Source organism: Pinus tabuliformis, chromosome 1_2 (assembly GCF_031772625.1).
Source record: "Pinus tabuliformis cultivar Carrire ecotype Pingquan chromosome 1_2, CPIR1, whole genome shotgun sequence".
NCBI classification, from domain to species: domain Eukaryota; kingdom Viridiplantae; phylum Streptophyta; class Pinopsida; order Pinales; family Pinaceae; genus Pinus; species Pinus tabuliformis.
The window spans coordinates 747,885,035-747,912,753 of NC_142298.1; the positions used below are offsets into that span (position 1 = coordinate 747,885,035).

General features: G+C 40.4%; 1 pseudogene; it reads left to right on the plus strand.

The window, feature by feature from the left end:
- LOC149207927 (protein ASPARTIC PROTEASE IN GUARD CELL 2-like) overlaps window positions 1-27,395 on the plus strand; it is a 54,582-nt pseudogene extending 27,187 nt beyond the window's left edge.
- The last annotated feature ends 324 nt before the right edge of the window (window positions 27,396-27,719 follow it).

Consider the following 27,719-nt stretch of genomic DNA (forward strand, 5'->3'; position numbering starts at 1 on the left):
ATATTAAGTTTTACAGTCTTTGTAGGAAACCCCAAGTTTCCTTGGTACAATATCTGTCAAATCGTGCAAGTCGGCCAGCACCATTCACACTGCTCGAACCACTGTTTGGAGTGCCCAAGGATATTGTTAGAGTCAGTCTTTTGGCCTTCCTTTAGTGATCAAAATGGGCCTTTTATTATGTCTATTTTGTTAGATTTTTTGCACATGATCTTCAGCACAAAACATGTCATAAGCATGTTCATCAAGAGCAGCTTGGAAAAAGCTTTCTAGCGGTATATCACACTCCCAAAACCAGCTCCTGGCTCAAAAGATATGACCGAATGAATAAATGACTCAAAGATCTCTCGTGAAGCAGTTCATGTATTGAATGATCCAGAGGAAGCTAGGAGATGTCAGTAGCTAGTTTTGTGGCTGGATTGTGATAGAGAAGGAGAGAACATAGCATTTGAGGTCTATTATCGTGCTACTAATCCTCATCTCAACATATGGCGAGCTCGTTTCTCTGCTTTGATTGAAAGAGATATCCTGTGCAGAGGGCACTGTACATTGTTGACAGGGATATTGCTAGTGAAAGGTTTACAGCTGCTGGTCTCATGGTTCTTAAGAGGAATTACTTGGAGAATTATAAGTATGAATCTTGGGGAGGTTGCAATTGATGAGGAGGTAGATGTCATTATCTTTCGAGTGTTCCAAGATCAAAGCCCACTCAAGAAGGTTGTAGCTACTCAGGAGGAAAAATATCTAGCAGAAGCTATGAAAATCAAACTTCCAGTAGAGTTAATGTTATCAGAACAGCAAGTCCACAAGTGGTTTTGTCGTAGAAGGCAGAAGGACAAAAAGAGCAAGATAAATGATACCAACCAGTGGTGGTAAATATTATTGTGGCATTGGTTCAAGAATCCCAGTTTTTCTAGTCTCAGAAGGGTTGAAAACCAAATGGCATTAAACATTAGGAATCCCCGAAGTGCAGCCATTGGCTTGGAGCTTAATGATGAGAATGTCAATCCAGGAAACTACAATGCTATAGAGAACACTTTTGTAAGAAATTATTTCATCACAGGAAAAATCAACATTGCAGAATGGGAGTCCTTGCAAAATGCAATCAACCAGATTGTGGTTACAGAATGGGAATTGTTTTAAAATGCAGCCAAATAGACCATTACACCAGAGGGGAAATCCTAACAAGATAGAATCAAAGAAGAGAAAGATAAAGTCGGAGGTAGCTACAGGACAGACATATGTGCAAGAGTTCAATCTGGACATAATAAATTCACAGCAGGAAGATCAGGTGGGAAGGTTCCTTTTTCCCCCTCGATATGCTCCAAATTCCAAGTGCCCCTGCATCAACAACACACACAAGTCAAAAAATCAAAAGTCAAGCCAACCTGGAGTGTGGCGCTGTGCTCCTGGCTGTGGCCCTGTGTTTCTAGAAGTGTGGCGCTGGACGTAGCCCTTTGGCACTGCGCATAGAACCTGTGTGTCAATATGGGATTTACATTTTGTCAATGCACATGTTGTCAATGCTTATCGAAAAGGAAAAGGAGATGGGAATTCTGGTTCAACAAATGGAAAATCGGGAAAGGGCCGAGAGGATTAAAGCCATCAGAGTAGTTCTGGGCTCTAAGAAATCAGATATGAATATGATATGCGCTCTTCACCTTGCAAAAAATGATATAAATAAGGCTATAAATATAATATAGACAAGTTCAATATTAAATGAACCACACCAGGGGATGGAGCTCGATTTTCAATTATTGACAACCATGTTTCTTCAAGAAATCTGATGGAGCTCACCACGGGATCCGAAGATTCAGAGCCTGATTCTGTTGGTTCCTTTCGAGCATGTTGAATCAAATATGTAAAGGGAAGTCATTTGTCCCTTGATAATGGCGATGGAGGTTTTCCAACCTACAAGATAGAATATGAGTGGTGGCTTGTGGGTTGCTCTGAAATAATTGGTTTTTTCACTTGTAAGAGTAGGAGACTTAATTGGGGAGATGCTGTCACATTCTCTTTTCCTGTGCCTTGCAGTTCTGTCACCAAGCGTTGGGGAAGAGGAAGAGTTGTTGCTGCATTTTCAGAGATTGTGAGATTCTCCACAAAATAGCATGGCGAGCATACTACTGGCAGTTAGGCTATACATCAACAATTCAATCTTTCAAAGCTCAACTAGACTTCCACTGAAGTTGGTTTCTTCATCAACGAAGGATGGTACCATAAACCCTCTTCCAACGTGGTTCTGATTGCTTGGCAAGGAACCATTTTAGAAGGCTGTTGAGGTTGTGGAATGATGACCAGTAGTTGAAGCTCATCTAGGAATTGGATGGACATGTTATACGTTGCGTGTATAGCCATCTTTAAGGGGCGCTACGCGTAGTCATTTGGCACTGCGCGTAGGGCCATCATTTTAAAATTTTCCTGGTCTAATGTATAGTCCAAAGAAAGCTAGATCATGTTCAAAAAAAGGTTAAGAGATAGGATAATCGCCCTTAAAATGACTGATAGCTAGGTAGTATGGGTTATGATCCAGGTTATGGTTCAAAGTTGGTAAAAGTGATTTAGTAGCATGTAGAAAATGAACTGGCGAAGGAAATATTTAGCGGTGATATTATGTTTCTTGTGCAAAGATTTAGGGCGATAATAAGGAGATTTCATAGGAAATTAAAGGACTTTTGGAAGTCAATCAAATTTTTGAAAGAGATGTGGCATTATTCAAATATTTTTAGGAATTGATGGTAGAGTTTGTAGGCTTGAAATCAACAGCTGTTAAACATTCCAGATTTCTAGCGAGAGTTCCAAACTAATTTTGGCAGGCAATTCGACTTGTGGCAGTAGATTTGATTTTTTTTGGATTTAATTTAACTCCTAAATTGTAATTTATTTTATTTTTACAAAAAAAAAATACATTTTATTCTATTTATTTATTTTTTATTCCTATGTAATAGGAATCAAAATAGCTTTGTAATTTAGTATATATAGGATTATTTTTAAAAGATAGAGGTTCGATTTTTTCAGCAAAGGAAGGCTGCCTTGGACTGTGCAAAGTTTCTTCTAAATATTATTTTTAATGGAGCAGTTTCTGTCTTTTAGATTTGGGATCCATCACAATGTTTAATGTCCAGCATGTGTTTGTTTTTCTCATAGATTCACTTACATAATTTGTTTTTTTTGCTAATTCTTGTTACAACATTATCTAAGGGAAGTGTTAGGAATACATTGATGCATGATGCTCCTTTCGCAATGATTTTGTTGTTAAATGTAGTGGTTATCTTTGTAGAATCCATCCTCTGTTAGATGCTCTACTAAGTAACCCTGTGTTTCTCTTTCGTCTAACGCAACTACTGTAGATCCATCCCGTGTTTCATGCCTGCAGGGTAGCGGGCTTTCTCTCCTATTATTATCACATTTGAAATATTTTTATCTGGCTGAACATTGCACTTACTTTGCCCCAAGTTTTCCAGCAGAAACTGGCATCGACTCCATAGTCGAATGGTCCCTTCTCTTGTTGTTTTCGACCCAAAAACCTTTTAAACAAATCCCCGAACTCCATAGCTAGCTAAAATTTCATTTATTTCTGCCACATCTTGTTGGCAAAGAGAGAGCCCTCTCTGGTTTGGTAGGGCTAGATGCCAGATCAAAATCTTGGTCTGTGGTTACCTCGGAATTGCCTCTTCTCAGCCTTGAGGTTCATTCTGAGTGCTAACATTTTGGCATCGTTGCCGGGGACGAGGTGACAGATCTTCTCTAGGAAAGATCGTTCAATTTGTAGATCTGGTTGCTGATGGTGGACAGCAGTCAGACACATATGAAGGCTGAAATCATCTACATCATGATTCCATTGTTCAAGATCCCAAGCTTCAAAGCTTCAAAGCGACTTCACTACCAATGAATCCATAATCTAGATTTTAGAATGTTGATGGTAATCACCGATGACAGGGTATGTGGTAAATCTGTTATCTAGTGAAATGTTATTGCCTTTAAGGGATGAGTTAGCAAAATTTCAGATTGATCCGAATTTCTCAACATCAATGTTTCTTTGTTTGAAATCTAGCCGACTCACACCTAAAAGTAAATATTGTTCTCTTGGCTTAGTTGCTGAAAGATTAGAAAATGAAATTGAACTATTGGATGTTCAAATTAAATCACATGAATTCCGAGATCCCAAAAAGTTCTTGGAAACTCTGCCTCCTTCAAAACAAGAAACAATAGGGCTGCCCGTGGATATTTGCATTGATATTTTGTAGCTGGAAGCATATATTGAGGAGTTGGGGCAGCAAACAGAGTCTGGTTTCTTCAATCCTATTGTAGCGTACATGGAAATTTTTTTCAGTTTGAATGATAGATCAGATTGTCTTTTACACAACCAGTCTCATTATGTGCATGTATGGCTGTCAGCATTTACATTTGTGTCCTAGTTCAAGCACTTCCAAGCAACATCCTTGTCACAGTTACTTGATTGGTTGATCTGGCATTACAACATCACTTGATCTATTGATTTTTCTGCAAAGTAGGGTAGGTTTGTGTATAAATAAGCTGCCCAAGGTAGCATTTCAGTTTCTAGTATTTGTTTATGTACAGGTTGCAGTATGTGTATGTTTTATGGATTGATATAAGTTGTTTTGGGTTTGCAGCTATTTGACCGTATTGCCCAATGGATGAGGCACTAATCTACATGTTCCCAGAGAGCTACGGTTCTTGGCACCTCCAAGGAGCTACCATCCCAAATGGCGCCACTGTTAGAGTCAGTCCTTTGGCCTTCCTTCAATGATCAAATTGTGCCTCTTATTATGTCTATTTTGTTAGATATTTTGCACATGATCTTCAGCACAAAACATGTCATAAGCATGTTCATCAGGAGCAACTCGAAAAAATCTTTCTAGCAGTATATCACACTCCCAAAACCGGCTTCCAGATTAGAAGATATGACTGAATGAATAAATGACTCAAAGATCTCCCGTGCAGCAGTTCATGTATTGAATGATCCAGAGGAAGCTAGGAGATGTCAATAGTTGGTTTTGTGGTTGGATTTTGATAGAGAAGGAGAGAACATATCATTTTAGGTCTATTACCGTGCTGCTAATCCTCATCTCAATATATGGCAAGCTTGTTTCTTTGCTTTGATTGAAAGAGATATCCTATGCAGAGGGCATTGTACATTGTTGACAGGGATATTGCAGGTGAAAGGTTTACAGCTGCTAGTCTCATGGTTCTTAAGAGGAATTACTTGGAGAATTATAAGTATGAATCTTGGGGAGGTTGCAATTGATAAGGAGGTAGATGTCATTACCTTTCAAGTGTTCCAAGATCAAAGTCCGCTCACAAAATCTTGTAGCTACTCATGAGGAAAAATATCCGGCAGAAGCTATGAAAGGAAAACTTGCAGTAGAGTTAATGTTATCAGAACAGCAAGTCCACAAGTGGTTTTGTCGTAGAAGGCAGGAGGAGAAAAATAGAAAGATAAATGATACCAACCAGTGGTGGTAAATAATATTGTGGCATTGGTTCAAGAATCTCAGTTTTTCTAGTCTCAGAAGGGTTGAAAACCAAATGGCATTAAACATTAGGAATCCGCGAAGAGTAGCCGTTGGCATGGAGCTTAATGATGAGAATGTCAATCCAGGAAACTACAATGCTATAGAGAACACTTTTGTAAGAAATCATTTCATCATAGGAAAAATCAACATTGCAGAATGGGAGTCCTTGTAAAATGCAATCAACCAGATTGTGATTACAGAATGGGAATCGTTTTAAAATGCACCCAAATAGACCATTACACCAGAGGGTAAATCCTAACAAGATAGAATCAAAGAAGAGAAAGATAAAGTCAGAGGTAGCTACAGGACAGACATATGTGCAAGAGTTCAATCTGGACATAATAAATTCATAGCAGGAAGATCAGGTGGGAAGGTTCCTTTTACCCCCTCGATATGCTCCAAATTCCAAGTGCCCCTGCATCAACAACACACACAAGTCAAAAAATTGAAGCCAAGTCAAAAATTCAAAATTCAAGCCAATCTGGAGTGTGGTGCTACGCTCCTGGCTATGGCACTGTGTGTAGCCCTTTGGCGCTGCGCATAGAACCTGTGTGTCAAGATGGGATTTACATTTTGTCAATGCACCTGTTGTCAATGCTTATCGAAAATGAAGAGGAGATGGTAATTTTGGTTCAGCAAATGGAAAATCAGGAAAGGGCTGAGAGGATTAAAGCCATCAGAGTAGTTCTGGGCTCTAAGCAATCAGATATGAATATCATACGCGCTCTTCACCTTGCAAAAAATGATATAAATAAGGCTATAAAAATAATCTAGACAAGTTCAATATTAAACAAACCACACCAGGGGATGGAGCTCGAGTTTCAATTACTGACAACCATGTTTCTTCAAGCAATCTGATGGAGCTCACCATGGGATCTGAAGATTCAGAGCTAGATTATGTTGGTTCCTCTCTAGCAGCCTAAATAAAATATGTCAAGGGAAGTCATTTGTCCCTTTGATAATGGCGATGGAGGTTTTCGAAACTACGAGATAGAAGATGAGTGGTGGCTTGTGGGTTGCTATGAAATAATTTCTTTTTTCACTTGTAAGGGGAGGAGACTTAATTGGGGAGATGCTGTCACATTCTATTTTCCCATGCCTTGCAATTATGTCACCAAGCGTCGAGGAAGAGGAAGAGCTGCTGCTACATTTTCAGAGATTGTGAGATTCTCCACAAAACAACATAGCGAGCATACTATTGGCAGTCAGTTTGTACATCAACGGTTCAATCTTTCAAAGCTCAACTGGAATTCCACTGAAGTTGGTTGCTTCATCAACATAGGATGGTACCATAAACCCTCTTCCAACATGGTTCTGATTGCTTGGCAAGGAACCATTTCATAAGGCTTTTGAGGTTGTGGAATGTTGACCAGCAATTGAATCTCGTCCAGGAATTGGATGGACATGTTATACGTTGCGTGTATAGCTATCTCCAAGGGGCGTTGCACGTAGGGCCATCATTTTAAAATTTTCTTCGTCTAGTGTATAGTCCAATGAAAGCTAGATCATGTTCAAACAAAGGTTAAGAGACAGGAGAATCGCCCTTAAAATCACTGGTAGTTAGGCAGTATGGGTTATGATCCTATTTATGGTGCAAAGTCAATAAAAGTGATTTAGCAGCATGTAGAAAATGAACTGGCGAAAGAAATCTTCAGTGGTGATATTATGTTTCTTGTGCAGAGATTTAGGGAAATAATAAGGAGATTTCATGGGCAATTAAAGGACTTCTGGTAGTCAATCGAATTTTTGAAAGAGATGTGGCATTATTCGAATCTTTTTAGGAACCAGTGGCAGAGTTTGTAGGCTTGAAATCAACAGCTGTTAAAAATTTCAGATTTCCAGCAATAGTTCCAAACTAATTTTGGAGGGCAATTCGATTTGTGAACGCAGATTTGATTTTTTTTAGATTCAATTTAATTCCTAAATTGTAATTTAATTTATTTTTACAAAAAAAAATACATTTTATTTTATTTATTTATTTTTTATTCCTATGTAATAGGAATCAAAATAGATTTGTAATTTAGTATATATAGGATTATTTTTAAAAGATAGAGGTTCGATTTTTCAGCAGAGGAAGGTTGCCTTGGACTGTGCAAAGTTTCTTCTGAATATTATTTTTAATGGAGCAGTTTGTCTTTTAGATTTGGGATCCATCACAGTGTTTAATGTCTAGCATGTGTTTATTTTTCTCGTAAATTCACTTACATACTTTGTTTTTTCTGCTAATTCTTGTTACAACATTATCTAAGGGAAGTGTTAGGAATCCATTGATGCATGATGCTCCTTTCACAATGATTTTGTTGTTAAATGTAGTGGTTATCTTTATAGAATCCATCCTCTATTAGATGGTCTACTGAGTAACCCTGTGTTTCTCTTTCATCTAACACTGCTACTATAGATCCATCCCCTATTTGATGCCTGCAGGGCAGCGGTCTCTCTCTCCTATTCTTCTCACATTTGCAATATTTTATCTGGTTGAAAATTTCACTTAATTTGCCCCAAGTTTGCAGGCAGAAACTGGCATCGACTCCATAGTCCAATGGTCCTTTCTCTTGTTGTTTTCGACCCAAAAACCTTTTAAACAAATCCCCGTACTCCATAGCTAGCCTTAAATTCCATTTATTGCAGCCAAATATTGTTGGGAAAGAGAGAGCCCTCTCTGGTCTGGCAGGGCTAGATGCCAGATCAAAATCTTAGTTTGTGGTTACCTAGGAATTTCCTCTTCTCAACCTTGAGGTTCATTCTGAGTGCTAACATTTTGGCGCCGTTGCCTGGGACGAGGTGACATATCTTCTCTGGGAAAGATCGTTCAAGCTGAAAATCTGGTTGCTGATGGTGGATAGCAGTCAGACACATATGAAGGCTAAAATCATCCACATGATGATTCCATTGTTCAAGATCCCAAGCTTCAAAGTTTCAAAGTGACTTCACTACCAACGAATCCAGAATCTAGATTTCAGAATGTTGATGGTAATCACCAATGACAAGGTATGTGGCAAATCCATTATCTAGTGAAATGTTATTGACTTTAAGGGATGAGTTAGCAAAATTTCAGATTGATCCGAATTTCTTAACATCAATGTTTCTTTGTTTGAAATCTAGCCGACTCACACCTAAAAGTAAATATTATTTTCTTGGCTTAGTTGCTGAAAGATTAGAAAATCAAATTGAACTATTGGATGTTCAAATTAAATCACATGAATTCCGAGATCCCAAAATGTTTTTGGAAACTCTCCCTCCTTCAAAACAAGAAACAATAGGGCTGCCCGTGGATATTTGCATTGATCGTTTGTAGCTGGAAGCATGTATTTAGGAGTTGGGGCAGCAAACAGAGTCTGGTTTCTTCAATCCTATTGCAGCGTACATGGAAACTTTTTCAGTTTGAATGATAGATCAGATTGTCTTTTACACAACTAGACTCATTATGTGCATGTATGGCTGTCAGCATTTACATTTGTGTCCTGGTTCAAGCACTTCCAAGCAACATCCTTGTCACGGTTACTTGATTGGTTGATCTGGCATACAACATAACTTTATCTATTGATTTTTCTGCAAAGTAGGGTAGGTTTGTGTATAAATAAGCTGCCCAAGGCAACATTTCAGTTTCCAGTATTTTTTTATGTACAGGTTGCTGTATGTGTATATTTTATGGCTTGGTATAAGTTGTTTTGGGTTTGCAGCTATTTGACCATATTACCCAATGGATGAGGCACTAATCTACATGTTCCCAGATATCTACAGTTCTTGGCATCTCCAAGGAGTTACCATCCTAGATGGCACCACTGTTAGAGTCAGTCCTTTGGCCTTCCTTTAGTGATCAAAATGGGCCTCTTATTATGTCTATTTTGTTATATGTTTTGCACATGATCTTCAACGCAAAACATGTCATAAGCATGTTCATCAGGAGAAGCTCGGAAAAATCTTTCTAGCGGTATATCACACTCCCAAAACCGGCTCCTGGATCAAAAGATATGACTGAATGAATAAATGACTCAAAGATCTCCCATGCTGCAGTTCATGTATTAAATGATCCAGAGGAAGCTAAGAGATGTCAGTAGCTAGTTTTGTGGCTGGATATTGATAGAGAAGGAGAGAACATAGCATTTTAGGTATATTATCGTGCTGCTAATCCTCATCTCAACATATGGCGAGCTCGTTTCTCTGCTTTGATTGAAAGAGATGTCCTGTGCAGAGGGCACTGTACATTATTGACAGGGATATCGCTGGTGAAAGGTTTACAGCTACTGGTCTCATGGTTCTTAAGAGGAATTACTTGGAGAATTATAAGTATGAATCTTGGGGAGGTTGCAATTGATGAGGAGGTAGATGTCATTATCTTTCCAGTGTTCCAAGATCAAAGTCCACTCACAAAAGGTTGTAGCTACTCAGGAGGAAAAATATCCGACAGAAGCTATGAAAGGAAAACTTGCAGTAGAGTTAATGTTATTAGAATAGCAAGTCCACAAGTGGTTTTGTCATAGAAGGCATAAGGAGAAAAAGAGCAAGATAAATGATACCAACCAGTGGTGGTAAATAATATTGTGGCATTGGTTCAAGAATCTTAGTTTTTCTAGTCTCAGAAGGGTTGAAAACCAAATGGAATTAAAAATTAGGAATCCCCGAAGTGTAGCCATTGGCTTGGAGCTTAATGATGAGAATGTCAATCCAAGAAACTACAATGTTGTATAGAACACTTTTGTAAGAAATCATTTCATCACAGGAAAAATCAACATTGCAGAATGGGAGTCCTTGCAAAATGCAATCAACCAGATTGCGGTTATAGAATGGGAATCGTTTTAAAATGCACCCAAATAGACCATTACACTAGAGGGGAAATCCTAACAAGATAGAATCAAAAAAGAGAAAGGTAAAGTCGAAGGTAGCTACAGGACAGACATATGTGCAAGAGTTCAATCTAGAAATAATATATTCACAGTAGGAAGATCAGGTGGGAAGGTTCCTTTTGCCCCCTCGATATGCTCCAAATTCCAAGTGCCCCTGCATCAACAACACACACAAGTCAAAAAATTGAAGCCAATTCAAAAAATCAATAGTCAAGCCAATCTAGAGTGTGGCACTGCACTCCTAGCTATGGCACTGCGCTTCTGGAAGTGTGGCGCTACACGTAGCCCTTTGGCGCTGTGCGTAGAACCTGTGTGTCGAGATGGGATTTACGTTTTGTCAATGCACCTATTGTCAATGCTTATCGAAAATGAAGAGGAGATGGTAATTTTGGTTCAACAAATGGAAAATCAGGAAAGGGCTAAGAGGATTAAAGCCATCACAGTAGTTCTGGGCTCTAAGAAATCAGATATGAATATCATACGCGCTCTTCACCTTGCAAAAAATGATATAAATAAGGCTATAAACATAATCTAGACAAGTTCAATATTAAACGAACCACACCAGGCGATGGAGCTCGAGTTTCAATTACTGACAACCATGTTTCTTCAATCAATCTGATGGAGCTCACCATGGGATCCGAAGATTCAGAGCTTCATTATGTTGGTTCCTCTCTAGCAGCTTGAATCAAATATGTCAAGGGAAGTCATTTGTCCCTTTGATAATGGCGATGGAGGTTTTCCAACCTACGAGATAGAAGATGAGTGGTGGCTTGTGGGTTACTATGAAATAATTGGTTTTTTCACTTGTAACGGCAGGAGACTTAATTGGGGAGATGCTGTCACATTCTTTTTTCCCATGCCTTGCAATTATGTCACCAAGCGCCGGGGAAGAGGAAGAGTTGCTGCTGCATTTTCAGAGATTGTGAGATTCTCCACAAAACAGCATGGCGAGCATACTACTGGCAGTCAGTCTGTACATCAACGATTCAATCTTTCAAAGCTCAACTGGAATTCCATTGAAGTTGGTTGCTTCATCAACATAGGATGGTACCATAAACCCTCTTCCAAGATGGTTCTGATTGCTTGGCAAGGAACCATTTCATAAGGCTTTTGAGGTTGTGGAATGTTGACCAGCAGTTGAATCTCGTCCAGGAATTGGATGGACATGTTATACGTTGCGTGTATAGCCATCTCCAAGGAGCGCTGCACGTAGGGCCATCATTTTAAAATTTTCCTGGTCTAGTGTATAGTCCAATGAAAGCTAGATCATGTTCAAACAAAGGTTAAGAGACAGGAGAATCGCCCTTAAAATCATTGGTAGTTAGGTAGTATGGGTTATGATCCAGGTTAAGGTGCAAAGTCAATAAAAGTGATTTAGTAGCATGTAGAAAATGAACTAGCGAAAGAAATCTTCAGTGGTGATATTATGTTTCTTGTGCAGAGATTTAGGGCAATAATAAGGAGATTTCATGGGCAATTAAAGGACTTCTGGCAGTCAATCGAATTTTTGAAAGAGATGTGGCATTATTCAAATCTTTTTAGGAACCAGTGGCAGAGTTTGTAGGCTTGAAATCAACAGCTGTTAAACATTCCAGATTTCCAGCGATAGTTCCAAACTAATTTTGGCAGGCAATTCGACTTGTGAAAGCAGATTTGATTTTTTTTAGATTTAATTTAATTCCTAAATTGTAATTTAATTTATTTTTACAAAAAAAAAAACATTTTATTTTATTTATTTATTTTTGATTCCTATGTAATAGGAATCAAAATAGATTTGTAATTTAGTATATATAGGATTATTTTTAAAAGATAGAGGTTCAATTTTTTGAGCAGAGGAAGGTTGCCTTGGACTGTGCAAAGTTTCTTTTGAATATTATTTTTAATGGAGTAGTTTGTCTTTTAGATTTGGGATCCATCACGGTGTTTAATGTCCAGCATGTGTTTAGTTTTTCTCATAAATTCACTTACATACTTTGTTTTTTCTGCTAATTCTTGTTACAACATTATCTAAGGGAAGTGTTAGGAATCCATCAACGCATGATGCTTCTTTCACAATGATTTTGTTGTCAAATGTAGTGGTTATCTTTGCAGAATCCATCCTTTGTTAGATGGTTTGCTGAGTAACCCTGTGTTTCTCTTTCGTCTAACACTACTACTGTAGATCCATCCCCTATTTGATGCCTGCAGGGCAGCGGGCTTTCTCTCCTATTCTTCTCACATTTACAATATTTTATTTGGCTGAACGTTGCACTTACTTTTCCCCAAGTTTGCCGGCAGAAACTGGCATCGACTCCATAGTCCAATGGTCCTTTCTCTTGTTGTTTTCGACCCAAAAACCTTTTAAACAAATCCCCGCACTCCATAGCTGGCCTAAAATTTCATTTATTGCAGCCACATCTTGTTGGCAAAGAGAGAGCCCTCTCTAGTCTGGTAGGGCTAGATGCCGGATCGAAAGCTTGGTCTGTGGTTTTCTCGGAATTGCTTCTTCTTAGCCTTGAGGTTCATTCTGAGTGTGATTTCTATCTATGTTGATTCATAGCTCGTCATCAAACAGGTGAAGGGAGAGTATCAAGCAAAGCATCCATGGATGAGAGCATATAGAAATGCAGTCTTAGATATTTTGAGAATGTTTCCTTAATATACCTTGATAGTAGTACACCGAACTCAAAACATTATTGCAGATTCACTCGCCACTGCTGCAAGCCATTTGAAGATCCCAATGAACTCCAGCAACAAGTTTGAAATTCATATCAAACACCGGCCTACTGTTCCGGATAATTTAAGGTATTGGCAAGTGTTTTGGGATGATAACGAAATGAATGCTTTTTTGCAAAATGAAGGAAAATTCAAGGATGCTTCCATAGTTGATGTATTGCAGCTTAAAGATAATATTATTCCTAGAGGTCTCATACCTTTAGAGGAGCTTTTCGATCAAGATGATGTGGCTAAGAAACCAAGCTTGGTCCCTACTGAAAAAGGAGTTGAAGATGTCAATCTTGGAACAGCTGACAAGCCCAAGCTTGTAAAGTTATCAAAAGCATTGTCTCCCGAGGTAAAGGCCCAATATGTTAAACTACTTTTTGAATTTTCTGATGTGTTTGCATGGGATTATTCAGATGTGAAGGTGTATGACAAAGATATAATTTAGCGTACCATTCCTATCAAGCCGGATCAGAAGCCTTTCAAACAAAAGTTGAGAAGGATCAATCCGAATTTGCTGCCATCTGTCGAAAAAGAGGTAAACAGATTGTTCAAAGCTGGCATCATTGTTCTGATCAGATTTTCTGATTGGATTTCGAATTTAGTCCCAGTATGTAAGAAGACTGGAGAAATAAGGTTGTGCATAGATTTCCGGAACCTCAAGAAAGTATCCTTAAAGGATAACTATCCACTTCCAAATATGGATCATATTCTGCAAAGAGTAGTTGGAGCATCACAGATGTCACTACTCAATGGTTACTTGGGCTACAATCAGATCTTGGTGCATGAAAAAGACCAAGACAAAACTGCTTTCACAACACCTTGGGGAACTTTTCAGTACGCTAAAATGCCATTCAGATTGAAGAATGTTGGAGCCACCTTTCAGCGAGCAATGGACATCACTTTTGCTAATGAGAAGGATGTTTTCTTAGTTGTTTATTTAGATGATTTGACAGTATTTTCTGGTTCTGATGATGAACACTTGCACCACTTGAGGATTGTCTTTCAGAGATGTAGAAAGTTCAGGATTTCTCTCAACCCGAAGAAAAGTCTTTTTGCCATGGACGAGGGCAAGCTCCTTGGTCATATCATTTCTAAAGACGGTATCTGCATTGATCCTTCAAGGGTGGAGGCAATTCAACATATATATTTTCCGCGCAACAAAAAAGAGATCCAGGCTTTCAATGGTAAGATGAATTTCTTACATAGATTTATACCCAATTTGGCGGAACATTTATGAGAAATGACTAATATGTTGAAAAAGGACAACACTATAAAATGGACCGAGGATGCCATGAAGTCATTCAATTTGGTAAAGTTTGATTTGACCACAACTCCAGTCTTAATTAGTTTTGATTACACTCAAGATTTCATTATATTTTCATTTGCATCCGAGCATACCATGGCTGCGGTATTGATGCAAAAGAGAGATCAAATTGAACAACCCATTGCTTTTTTCAGTATGACTATTCGAGATGCTGCCTTGCAATATAATATCATTGAAAAACAAGCATTGGCTCTCATAAAAGCATTGAAGGATTTTAGAGTGTACATTCTGCATTCACATACCATAGCATATGTTCCTAATGTAGCAGTAAAGGATGTTCTGATGCAAACTGATCCGGAGGGAAGAAGAGGTAAGTGGATAGCAGCAATGTTGGAATATGATTTGGAGATTAAACCCACAAAGCTGATCAAGGGACAAGGCTTAGCAAAACTGATGGCAGAATCAAATCTGCATGCTCTGGACATAAATCTTATTGCAGCAATGTCGGAAGATGAGGATGATGGCTCGCTCATTCCAGTTTCAGAAATGTTTCTTCAATCACCATGGTATTCAGACATAGTTTATGTTCTTCAACATCTTTCACCACCTCCAGGAATGTCTAGAAGCAAAGGTAGATCACTAAAACTCAAATCTACAAAATTCTGCATTCTAAATAATGCTCTTTATTGGAAAGATCCGGGAGGTGTTCTACTTAACTGTTTGGTTGAAGACGAAGCTCAGCAGGTGATGCATGATTTTCATAAAGGTGATTGTGGTGGTCATTTGTTTTGGAAAACAACAGCTAACAAAGTGTTGAGAGCAGGATACTATTGGCCGACTTTATTTTCAGATTTGTATAAAACAGTGATGAGCTGCCATGAGTGCCAAGTTTTTCAAGGAAAAAGGAAGTTGCTTCCTCTTCCTTTGAAACCAATTGAAGTAAATGCACCCTTTCAGCAGTGGGGACTTGATTTCATAGGGGAAATCCATCCTAAATCATCAACACAACATCGATGGATCTTGACAGCTACTGATTACTTCACCAAGTGGATTGAGGCCATTCTAACAAGGCATGCTACGGATATGGTAATTATTGAATTTTTAGAATCTAATATCTTGTCTCATTTTGGTTGCCCTCACAAGATCATAACAGATAATGCAGTGGCATTTAAGTCCAAAAGGATGGTGGATTTCCGCAATAAGTACAATATTACACTGGGCCATTCAACAACATATTACCCACAGGGAAACGGATTAGCAGAGTCATCAAATAAGTCCTTGGTGAATATAATCAAGAAAATGTTGGAGGCAAATAAGAATAATTGGCATCAGAAGCTCGTTAATGCGTTGTGGGCCGACAGAGTGAGCACCAAGAAATCCATAGGAATTGGTTTATGGCACTGATACAGTATTTCCTACGTCACTTGCAGTCCCGGTCATGAGATTACTACAGGAAGTTGGCAGTGAAGAGGATGATATTCAGCGAAGGATTAATCAAATGATCCACCTTCAGCAAACAAGGGAAGAAGTTTCTCAAAACACTTTCCGGTTGCAAGAAAAGATAAAGAAGATCTATGACTGCAAAACCAAAGCGGAAAAATTTCAGCTAGAGGATGTAGTGTTGCGGTGGGATGCACGAAATGAGGACAAAGGAAAGCATGGTAAGTTCGATAATCTATGGAAAGGGCCATATAATATTTCAGCATACAGAGGACAGAATGCTTTTCTGCTCAAGGAGATGGATGGTCAGGATTGTCTAGGAGGGCCAGTGAATGGTAGGCTCCTGAAGCACTACTACTTTTGAGGTGGTTCTCTGAAATTATGTCACTTTCATTGTATATACCATTTTCATTTTCCTTGCAAGATTTCAAGTACACAATCATTGAAGCTTGGGGCCTGAAGTGAAGGCTATAAAGCTTGAATGATCTGTGCAAAGTTTGGTTTTTTTGATTTGGTTTATAATTAAAGTTTGGAGTCATGAGTCAGTCTCAGTTTGCATTGAGTCAGTTTTAGTCTTCAAATTTGTTGACCATATTTCCCAATGGATAAGGCTACTAGGTCTATGGTGTTCTTGGCACCTCCAAGGAGCTACCATCCCCATTGGAGCCAATGTTAGTGTCAGTCTTTTCATACTTCCATCAGGGATCAAAATCTGCTCTTTTGCATTTTCATAGTAGGAGTCCCATACTATAAATTTTTCATCACTCCATTAGGTCATGATATATGTATCCACCAATGGTTGTTTTCTCTTCAGCTCCTCCCTCATAGACTGTACTTGCTGATCCTCCATCATATTGTTTTCAGTCATGGTTCTTCTACAGTTCATTTCATTAGGTCTAGGGTTTCATTACCAAGGTCAAGAAACTGATTTTCAAATGTGAATAAAGGTCAGCAAGGGTATGAGGATGATCAATAAATCAAATATGATGGCTTGGAAGTCATAACCTACTGAAAACATTATTTTTGTAACCTAATGTAATTTTCACCTCAAAAACATGTTTTTGAGGTGAAAACAGAGTATTTTGAATTTGTTTATATTTCTTATGTAATTTTAAGTTTCTATATGTAATAATGGTTCCCAGCTACTCCTAAGTATCTGTTCCTACTACCTAACAAAAAAAGCATTGCAAAAATTGTTGTGGGGAAAAATGCCTATGCAGGACGATCCTATCCACCTAAGGTGTGATAGTGCCTTAGCAACAAACAGAGACAGCTATTCTAGTATTCTTCCTTTATGAATTAAGAATGAAGAGAGATGGATGGACTAACCGGTGTCTTCCGTTTGTCCCTCAATCCAGTTTTTCTTCTCTTTGGGAGTTCACAGCTACTTGTCTTCTCGCTCGCCCAGCTTCAACAGGTCTCTGCAAGATTACGAGAGAAGAACACTACACAAAGACATAGATTCATAATCATAACTAGTTCAGGATTAGAAGTAAACTAAACATACTAATGCAATCATACATCAAAGATACATCAGTATATAGGAGAAACCAAGATAGCTTTATTGATGAATAACAAGGTTCAGGAAGAGATACAACCCAGAGGGCTCCAATCCAGCATCTCCTTCCCAGCAAAATGGAATTCCTATCTTCACCTCCCTTCAAAGCATTAAGCACCCAATGATTCCAATCTCAAACCAACAGCAATTCTTTGCAATAACAAAATTCCAGCCTCTAGATCTCATGGAGGAGAGATCCATATATAGATGTTTGGAGAGAGGATGAGTCAGCTTGAGATCTGACTAGTGTCCTCTCCCTCTGTCAGTTCTTGATTCCACTTGGAGGTTCTTGCTTCCACTTGGAGATTTGGAACCTCTTACTCATCACCAGTCGAATTCCCTGAGGCAAGTGTCATTTTGGAAGCTTCCTGGGTTTTGACACCTTGAGAAATGAGCTTGCCACATGTCCACTCTCGCTCAGCGCAAGTAGCCAGTGTTGGCTTTGACATTCAGCGCAGGTAGCTAGTGTTGGCTTTGACATTCAGCACAGACAGCCAGTGGAGCCATTGACATGATCCTGAATTGACTTGTTTTTGAGCAGTTTCTGGTGGAGAACTTCTGTGAATTGTTGTGGTTAGTTAGCCTTGTTCCTCTAGGGGTAGGAACAACATGTTTAGGGACTTTGGATCCCTTAGATTATGGACATTTCATGCTCAATGCTGTAAGGCACAAAAATGTCTATAACAGTTGACCCCTAAAGTATGAGGCCGTTTATCGGGTGAAATGCTTTATCCAGGAGGGTCCGAAGTTCATCCAATGCTGGGAGGAGACCTGTAATAAGATACAATACAACACATTATTTTTCATACTGTTTTCATGATCTAGCTGAGGCGGGCATTCCCATGCTCAGCTTTATAAATTCATTTTTTTGTACATAGAACAGACAATCGTCTGATGGTAGACTGATAATTTTGATGAAATTATCATCCTTTGAGTAGGATGATTATCTGCTGCAATGATGTACATGTCAATGTCTTTATTTTTCCTGAATATATATCGCAGCCCGGATGGATGACACTAGATCCGGGGTCTTCAAACTCGTTCGATCTTCACTCTAAGTACAAGTCGATCCATGTGAGAAATGTTCTGAAGTCGAACATGGAAAGACATCGCTTGATTACCGGTCAATGAGGTAAACCATTAAAAAGCGCGAGAGGAATCACCGATAATGATAATGACCCTCAAGGTACTGCAGTACAATTCACGTGGTGTGAATGAAGGACTTGGCGTCGAACACCACACAAAATCTTTCGGTCGAAGGTCATTGATGTGTACCTGTCGCCGGAAGTGAGAAACTTGCCATTGAGGATGCAAGCTTCAAAGTACTGAAGGGGTTGTTCCTAGATCAACTTCTTGGATAATGAGCTGATGTCGACAAGAAGCGATCCGTCAAAGGAGGGCCTTAATGAATCCCACATCAGTGACACGGAACGGAGCTAATCATCTTGATGGAGGTGAAAACGATCTGTGACATATGATTCGGGGTGGTGGTCATGAAAGGATGAAGGATAATGTATGGCAGTGGATGGGACACGGTTGACTTTTTCTGAACGACTTCTCTTGAACATATGGCGACACTGATGCGATGGATCGGTAGCATTACCCCAAATATGGATGGTATGGCGAGACCATGGTGATGTGACCGGTGAATGAAACAACCCAACCCGATTGTGGTACGGAGGAAAAGTGTCATGTTCAAGAGCGACTTGCTACCATCAAAGTTTTCTTTAGTTTCTCCCAATTTTTCCCCAGTCATTGCTGACCAGTACCTCTTTATTTTTGTCAAGCTTGAGGAGGATAACATATGCTTGTTCTATAACCTGCCCTTCGGGCAAGCCCATCGCTATGTTTTAACGAGCCTAGCGATAGTGAAACTCGTTCTCGTCTAAAGACAAGTTTGTCGCTATTTAATGATTTTAACGAGTCTAACGACAAAGACAACTCGGTCCCTTTTCATTTTTAGAGAGTCTGAAAAGGTACGTAAAGATAACTCCAAAGTTCCTTTTTTGTCATCTAATCCCTTAAGTCTGAAAAAGTATAAAACAATACAGAAGGGATGAGTTTTCGATAGTTTTAACGAGCCGAACAAAACAAGCGCTCGATCATTTTGTGCAATAACCCCTCAGGTCCAAAAAGATTAAAATCTAGAGGAGGGATAGCACTTCCTGTCGCTTTAACGAGCTGGAAGGCCAAAACTCGGCAATCTTTTCATATTTTACGAGTCAGTTGAAAAGAGCTTAAAGAAGACTCGTCTTTTGAGGAACGAGTGATAAACAGGGTTAGCAGCTGATTCCAGGTACAGGTTGGAATTTTCCAATCACGGCAGTGTCACAAGGATGGCCAGGTGAAATCACTCTTCGCAGTTGTTCCTCAAAATGGGTAAACAATCAAATGGAGGTGATGGTGCAAACACGACCAAGGCTTTAATGGCTGATAATTTACATTCGCAGTGGTTATTTACCGGGTAGTTCATTTTTTAACGAGCTTAAACGCGGATTGAAACATTTGCTCGATCTTATGTTTATTTTTTAACGAGCATGAACTATGCACTAAAACTGCTCGGATCTTGCATTTATTTTTTAACGAGCATGAACTGTGTGCTAAAACTGCTCGATTATATGGTCAATTTTTTATTTTTTTACCATAACTAACTTTGCCCTTTTCAAAGATAGTACTGTATTCTCAATTGCTGCATCAAACTAGTTAGAAATGAATAACATTTGTTTGAAAATGAGATAAAACCCTAATATTTTTCTTTGAACTACGTAAAAATCAATTAAAAAGTGTTTTTACCTCTCATTTTACCATTTCATTTGAACTTGGTTTGTTGGAGCTTTGGAGGTGCCTCTTCCCCCTTGATTTTCATCAGCTGATTCCGGAAGATTCTGCGGACGATTTTCGGCACCGTCTGGACCAGGTAGGAGCTAAACCCTAGCTCTTTCTTTTCATGGTTTCCTTTTTCCATTCTGTGCCCGTTTTCCTACTTCCCTGAGCCCCTGGGGTTTTGTTAGGGCACTCTGCCATCAGCGCAGCTGGTTCACTCGAAACCTGCGTTGAATGTCAAGCTGCCTTAAGGCAGTTTGACCTTCAACGCAGGTGGAACACTGGCTAGCTGCGTTGGGCACAAAAAACTGGTTTTGTTGCACAGTTTTTGATGAAAATTTCGCCAGTTTCTCATCAAATCCAGGATCTTACTCCTTCTCTTGTCTGCTTTGCAGGGACCTTTGAGCAAAATGACCCTTACATGGCGAGAACGAGAACATGAAGAAGAGGATATGATTGCCCTCCATGATCCTGTCACGGTGAACGCGCTGCGGAACTGTGGCCTGCTGAAGTTCTTTCGTATCTCTAGTATGAGAGCGCAGATCTCCTTACTGCAGTATATGCTTGATGCTTGGGATCCTATCAACCAAGTATTTCAGATTAGGGGCAAATCCATCCCCTTGACCATAGTAGACATTTACTTCTTGACTGGGTTGTCAAGGCGGGGTGCCCCCATTTCTTTGTAAGGTTCGGCCCGAGGGAATGACTCCGCGAGAGATTATGTCCGCCAGTATTGCAGGGAAGGATCTCAGCCGAGCAGAGACGGCAAGGTCGTTATCCGTGAGATTACTGACAGGTCTCTCAGGTCCATTCTGTATACTATCGGTAGGATGGCCGGTAGCGCATCTCTTCATGTTGCCAACAGATCCTATGTGCAGCACGCCTTGGAGTGTCTCCAACTGAAAGTATTCAGTGGAGTCACCAATTTGTTGTGGGGAAAAATGCCTATGCAGGACGATCCTATACACCTAAGGTGTGACAGTGCCTTAGCAACAAACAGAGACAGCTATTCTAGTATTCTTCCTTTATGAATTAAGAATGAAGAGAGATGGATGGACTAACCGGTGTCTTCCGTTTGTCCCTCGATCCAGTTTTTCTTCTCTTTGGGAGTTCACAGCTACTTGTCTTCTCGCTCGCCCAGCTTCAACAGGTCTCTGCAAGATTACGAGAGAAGAACACTACACAAAGACATAGATTCATAATCATAACTAGTTCAGGATTAGAAGTAAACTAAACATACTAATGCAATCATACATCAAAGATACATCAGTATATAGGAGAAACCAAGATAGCTTTATTGATGAATAACAAGGTTCAGGAAGAGATACAACCCAGAGGGCTCCAATCCAGCATCTCCTTCCCAGCAAAATGGAATTCCTATCTTCACCTCCCTTCAAAGCATTAAGCACCCAATGATTCCAATCTCAAACCAACAACAATTCTTTGCAATAACAAAATTCCAGCCTCTAGATCTCATGGAGGAGAGATCCATATATAGATGTTTGGAGAGAGGATGAGTCAGCTTGAGATCTGACTAGTGTCCTCTCCCTCTGTCAGTTCTTGATTCCACTTGGAGGTTCTTGCTTCCACTTGGAGATTTGGAACCTCTTACTCATCACCAGTCGAATTCCCTGAGGCAAGTGTCATTTTGGAAGCTTCTTGGGTTTTGACACCTTGAGAAATGAGCTTGCCACATGTCCACTCTCGCTCAGCGCAGGTAGCTAGTGTTGGCTTTGACATTCAGCGCAGGTAGCCAATGTTGGCTTTGACATTCAGCGCAGACAGCCAGTGGAGCCATTGACATGATCCTGAATTGACTTGTTTTTGAGCAGTTTCTGGTGGAGAACTTCTGTGAATTTCTGTGGTTTGTTAGCCTTGTTCCTCTAGGGGTAGGAACAACATGTTTAGGGACTTTGGATCCCTTAGATTATGGACATTTCATGCTCAATGCTGTAAGGCACAAAAATGTCTATAACAAAAATCAAGTCAGCATGAGCATTGATCCACCTGTAAAGACAAAATGAGAAAAGGCATTAAAAAAACAGAGTTTTGAAAAAGACAAGGAACATTTGAAAGTGGGTTTTTCTAAAGTGAAAAATCAAATTTGTACTCATATATAAACCCTCACATTCCATTTTCTAAGTCATTATGCTCATCTTGCAAGCAAAGAAGTCCAAAGGTAAGAGCAAAAGGTGAAATTCAAGTGAGTTTGGGCAGAAGAAAATAGGCGTTGTGCGTAGGGAGTAAGGCGCTGCACTTTTGGAGAAAATAGACCGACATTGTGCGTAGGGGATAAGGCATTGCATGTAGTGCAGGGTGCTGCACTCCTAGATATTTTCAGTAGTTCAAAATTACAAAGGCGCTGCGCATAGGACTAGGCGCTGCGCGTCTAGGTGAAGGCACTGCACGTTGGGCAGTAAGCCACCAAATCGTCCATAACACCACAAAATTCACCAAATTCTCTACTATTTCCTCTTTTACAAGTAAGTTTCCCTTCTCTACTTTATTTTTAGCTTGCACAATGAAAGTTATAGACATTCTCTTCACACTTAAAATCAAACCCTAGTTTCTTCTACAAAACCCTAACTGCTTTGTTTCCCATTACCCATCACTAGAATTAAAAACCCTCTTTACATCATTACCTGTCCCCTCATCCTAAAAACCCTTTCCCTCACTCTCATAATTCATATTTTGTCTAAATCTACCCTAAACACATCCCTACAATCCTAAAGACTCCCACTCATTCCCTTCAACCCTTTCTAAAGGTGTGCAACTAAAAATCTTGTAAACATGGATAGAGAAGATCATGAATATGAAGAGGAAAACATAGCTAGTGACAATTCAGCAGATGGAGCCAGGCAGCACAAAAAACCTCATAAGGGAGGCAAGATCACAGGAGAAGAGCCAAGAAATCTAAGGGAATTGCAGGGTTTTCAATTGGCTTTTTCATGTTTTATATATTAGGGATGATATGAATTTTGTGAACAAGTGGAGAGAGTACAATTTCACCCAGAGCTCACTAGACTCTTTGTAGCTCATCTTCAAAACAATAAAGTGACTCTTGCTGGGGTAACTTTCACAGTGTCACCATCCATCATTTCAAATGCCACCAGGATTCCAAATGTTGGTGAAAAGTGGTATAAGGCCCAAGATCTTGATGAACATTATTATGAGCCTTACATTAAACCTCAGTACAGAAATCAGGTGAAGAGGCTTTTTCCTTTCAAATTTCTTGAGAACAAGTATGTCCCCTTGATGAGAATCATCATCAAATACTTCACTTGTGAGGGCAGATTTTCCAGGTTGTACACTTACCACATCAGGCTCCTCATGCATTTTACAAGGGTGAATATGTTAAACCTCCCATACTTTTTGTTTAGAAACATTGAGAAAATGGCTTACCTTGTGTAGAAGAAGCCATACCCTCAGCAGATGAGCAACATCTATCACTACTCCTTGATCAAAATTATTGTTCTTCATCATCTCAGTCTCCTCAACATCCCTTGGGAGACATTTATTGCTCATGACATGTTTAGGGGTCCCCAGATTCCTCCATCAGTGTTTCAAGAAACAGGTGGGCCTTCTAGTCATGTGGAAATGGGAAAGAGATCAAGGAGACAAGAACTATTGAGGTGCCAGTTTACTTGACATATCAGAGAGGCACAAGGAGATTGTTTGCAGCTGCTAGGCAAGTGTTTGCTCCACGGGATGTGGAAGGGACCTTGCCTTCTTCATCAGCCCATAGGCAAATGCTAGCTCCACAGGATGTGGAAGGGGCTTTGCCTTCTTCATCGACACAGCAGGTACAGGTACAATAGTTGCACAAGGGAAAGGAAAAGATGCCAGATGATGATGAGGAGGAAAGGGACTTTGAGTTGGCAGAACATGATGAACCTGAGCAGCATGACATTGAGACCATTGACTTAGAGGCTCAGGAGAGGGAAACAATAAAGGACATCATCATACAGGAAAGGGAAGCTCAAATACAAGCTTTGGCAGACAATTTGGAGAGGGCCAAATATGTCATCACATATTTGGAGAAAGAAAACAAGCAATTTACTGACAAACAAGTCCTCATGTAGCTAGAAATGCTCAAAATGAAACGACAAAGTGGCAAAGAGGCACAAGTCATGTTGACTCCTATTGAGCAGGATATTGAAAATGATAGGGAGACTTAGCTTGAGAGAGTCAATCTACACCTTGAGAAGCTGCTACAGAAGGCCAACAGAGACAATCAGATGCTAAGACACATGGCCTATCATTACATGACTCGCAATAGGATTTGGAACATAAGAGTAAAGAAGTTGAAAGCTAGGTTAAGGCGGGCCTTGAAGGGAAAGAAAGAGGAAGATAGGCTTAGGATGTTGGCTGAATCCTCCTTGGCTCATCAAAGCACATGATGGTGGTGCTTCACACAAATTTTGGGTAAGTTTTGGGCAAATTTTGTCATCTGCAAATTTTGAATTTTAGGTGGCGCTGCACTTTTCCTAGGGGCATACAATGGAGGAATGGCTTACATTTTTGGACTCAGGGTAGTGAGGACATGCACCCTAGCAAGTTTCAAAAGTTTTGGAGCAGAACTGGTCCACCAAAAGGTCCAAAAACACCCTAAAAATGACAATTCTGCCACTTTTTTGACACACAGAAGCAGTCTTGGGAAAATCAAGTTTTGAGGGGAAAAATGAGCTCCAAATGCAGAAATTCTAGGTGTTCTAGAAAATAGACTTGAAGACCTTTCCAATGAGCTATCATGGGCTCAATTTGGATGTCAAGAAGGCCTTCAAAAGGGACCTGAAAGTGGCGCTATGCGTTGAGCCAGTGGCGTTGCGCGTAGAGCAAATTTTGCTCAGGATGCCTATTTTTCCAGTTTTTGACTATGATCACGGATTCTCTCTCATGGTGGATGATTTACTATTGTAAATGATGTCATGGCTTGTAAATATGATGGTTAAAAAGTTGTAGAGGGTAGATTCATTGCTTTAGGAGTTAGTTTGAAGTCAAATGAATCAGTTTTTCACTTTTGGAGGCAAGTTGTTGATAATGCCTATATTCCTGTTCCTTGTTTAGTATCAGTTAGATCAGCTCCTCTTCTCATGGATTCGACCCCTAAGGCTAGAGTGGGTTGTTTTGATGCCTATATCATGTGTTTTCTTAGTCATTTGTAAGGGTTGGACTCACTTGGATGCTTAGAGCTTGATTGTAAATCATTGTAAGCAGTTTGGCAAGGAGATTAATAGGATTTGCAGCTATTTTTATGGGATCCCTGTGGTATGGAGTTTTAGCACAGTTTCTTCTTTTGTAATCATTTGTTTACATGTTTTATGTATGCCATCATCCATTTCATTGCTTCTTATTGAATGTTATCAAGTTAGATAGGTAGAATCCATTGTAACAGTGCTCTACCTTGGGAAATCATTCAATATTTCATGTTTTCTACTGTTTGAGAAGGATCCATGATTGTCACATGCCCTCCTCAGCTCCTCATTGGTCTTGAACACGTCACACCATTAAGCCTAGAGTGCTAAAGCCTATGCCTACCTTTCCCCATAGAACACCCTGCATTTTTGACCTAATTTCCGAGATCTAAACTGCCCAGCTTCATCTGATCTAGAAAAACACCAACAAATCCAATCAAAAACCCCCGTGCTACTATACCTAGCCTAAAATCCTTAAATGATCTAGTCATTTCGACTAAGATTCTAAAGGATAGAGCCCTCTCCCGGCCTTGTAGGGCTAGCTACAAGGCTAAGCTTGGTTTTTGGTTACCCTCGAAGTTGCCTCCCTTCAGCTTGAGGTAAATATAGGTGTTAATAGATACTTCCGTCCGTTGCACCTCGTTCACCATCACATTGTTCATCTCGTTGTTCACTTGCAGCTCGTTCAGTCGAACGGCCTCAACTCGTTCATTCGAACGCCCTCACCCATTCAGTCGTTCACCCCGACACCCTCGCATGCCCTCGCCCATTCACTCGTTCTGCCCAACACCCTCGTACACCTTCACCTGTTCACTCATTCGGCTCGGCGTCCTTGCACGCCCTTGCTCGTTTGCTCGTTCGGCCCGGTGCCCTTACATGCCCTCGCCCATTCGCTTGTTCGGCCTGACGCCCTCGCCCAACCACCTTTGAATGGCTTTACCTGAACGTTCACTCATTCGGTCGTTCGGCCCGACACCCTCGCACATCCTTGCCCAAACGCCTTCACACGACCTCGCACGGTCATTCAGACAAACACCCTGGGATGCCCTCGCCCGGTCGTTCGGCCTGACACCCTCACACGCCCTTGCACGGTTGTTCGGCCTAATGCCTTCGCACGCCTTCGAATGACCTGCGACTCTATTTTTTGGGTTTTCCTGGCTCATTGTTTCAGCCCAAGAGTCCGCCTACACCTTGCCAAATTTCAGTCTTCTCCAAGTTAGCTCACCCTCCAGCTCACATGAACACTTGGAAACTTCCTTCAATGATTTTTGCCACCATCCCAACGCTTTACTTATATGGTGATTTGCCCATCGTTCGGGGCGTTGACTCACCAAGCCAACCCACCATTTCATCCAATTCGCCCCAACTTCGTGTTGGCCCATGGTGTGGGCACCCATGTGCGGGACCACCCCCACATATAACTTTCCACCGCCCAACACTTAGTCATTTTCACAAGATGACTTTCACGTCACACGTTTCCTTCGTTCAGTCGGCTCATCGCACCGTTTGCCCATGCCAACTCCCGCTGACCCGTCGATTAAATGTGCCTGCCCAGCACGCTCAACATGTGGGATTGACATGATCAGTGTCAGTGGCGCACTCCTCGACTCCGTTCCACTCGACGTCTTCCGCATCGATGAAACATCAGGTCGCAGAGGGTTCACAGTCGACTTCGGCACCACTGTCACATGCCTTCCGATAGCCGCCTATGACGCCGCAAGGGATGCCTTCGTCACGGGCACTTGTTAACTTCTAAGAGCCAACGACGTCTCCATCTTCCACACCTGCTACGATCTGTTAGGCCAACCGTACGTGATGGTTCCAACCATGGGGTTCCATTTTTCAAACTGAGCGAGCTTAATTCTTCCGGGTAAAAACTATATGATACCCGTGGACCTCATGGGCACGTTTTGCTTTGCCTTTGCACCAGCCACCTTGGATCTATCTATCATGGGGAATATTCAGCAGCAGGGAGTTCGTGTTTCCTTCGATTTCGCTGACTCTCTCATTAGTTTTGCTCCCCACCAATGTTGATAATGGCTCTCTAACACCCTGCAAAGTCTGTGGTGAGCACCAGTATTGCAACAAGAATGTTGTAACTCCTAGGGCTTCCTACTTTACTTTATCAACCCAGTAGTTCATAACAAACTTGGAAGTGACGATGTTGTATGCACAAGTACTAGCTTTTACTGCAGGCTGTCACTTGGTCAGCTGGCACAAGATCGCTAGGAGATTAAGCCAAATTTTATGAATTCTTAGAAGAAGCTTTTAGCTGTGATGAAAGAAAGCTAACTCTAAAGAGGCTATTCTACTTGCTGAAAGAGAAAGGAGACTGGAGTGTAAAGCAAACCCTAGCAA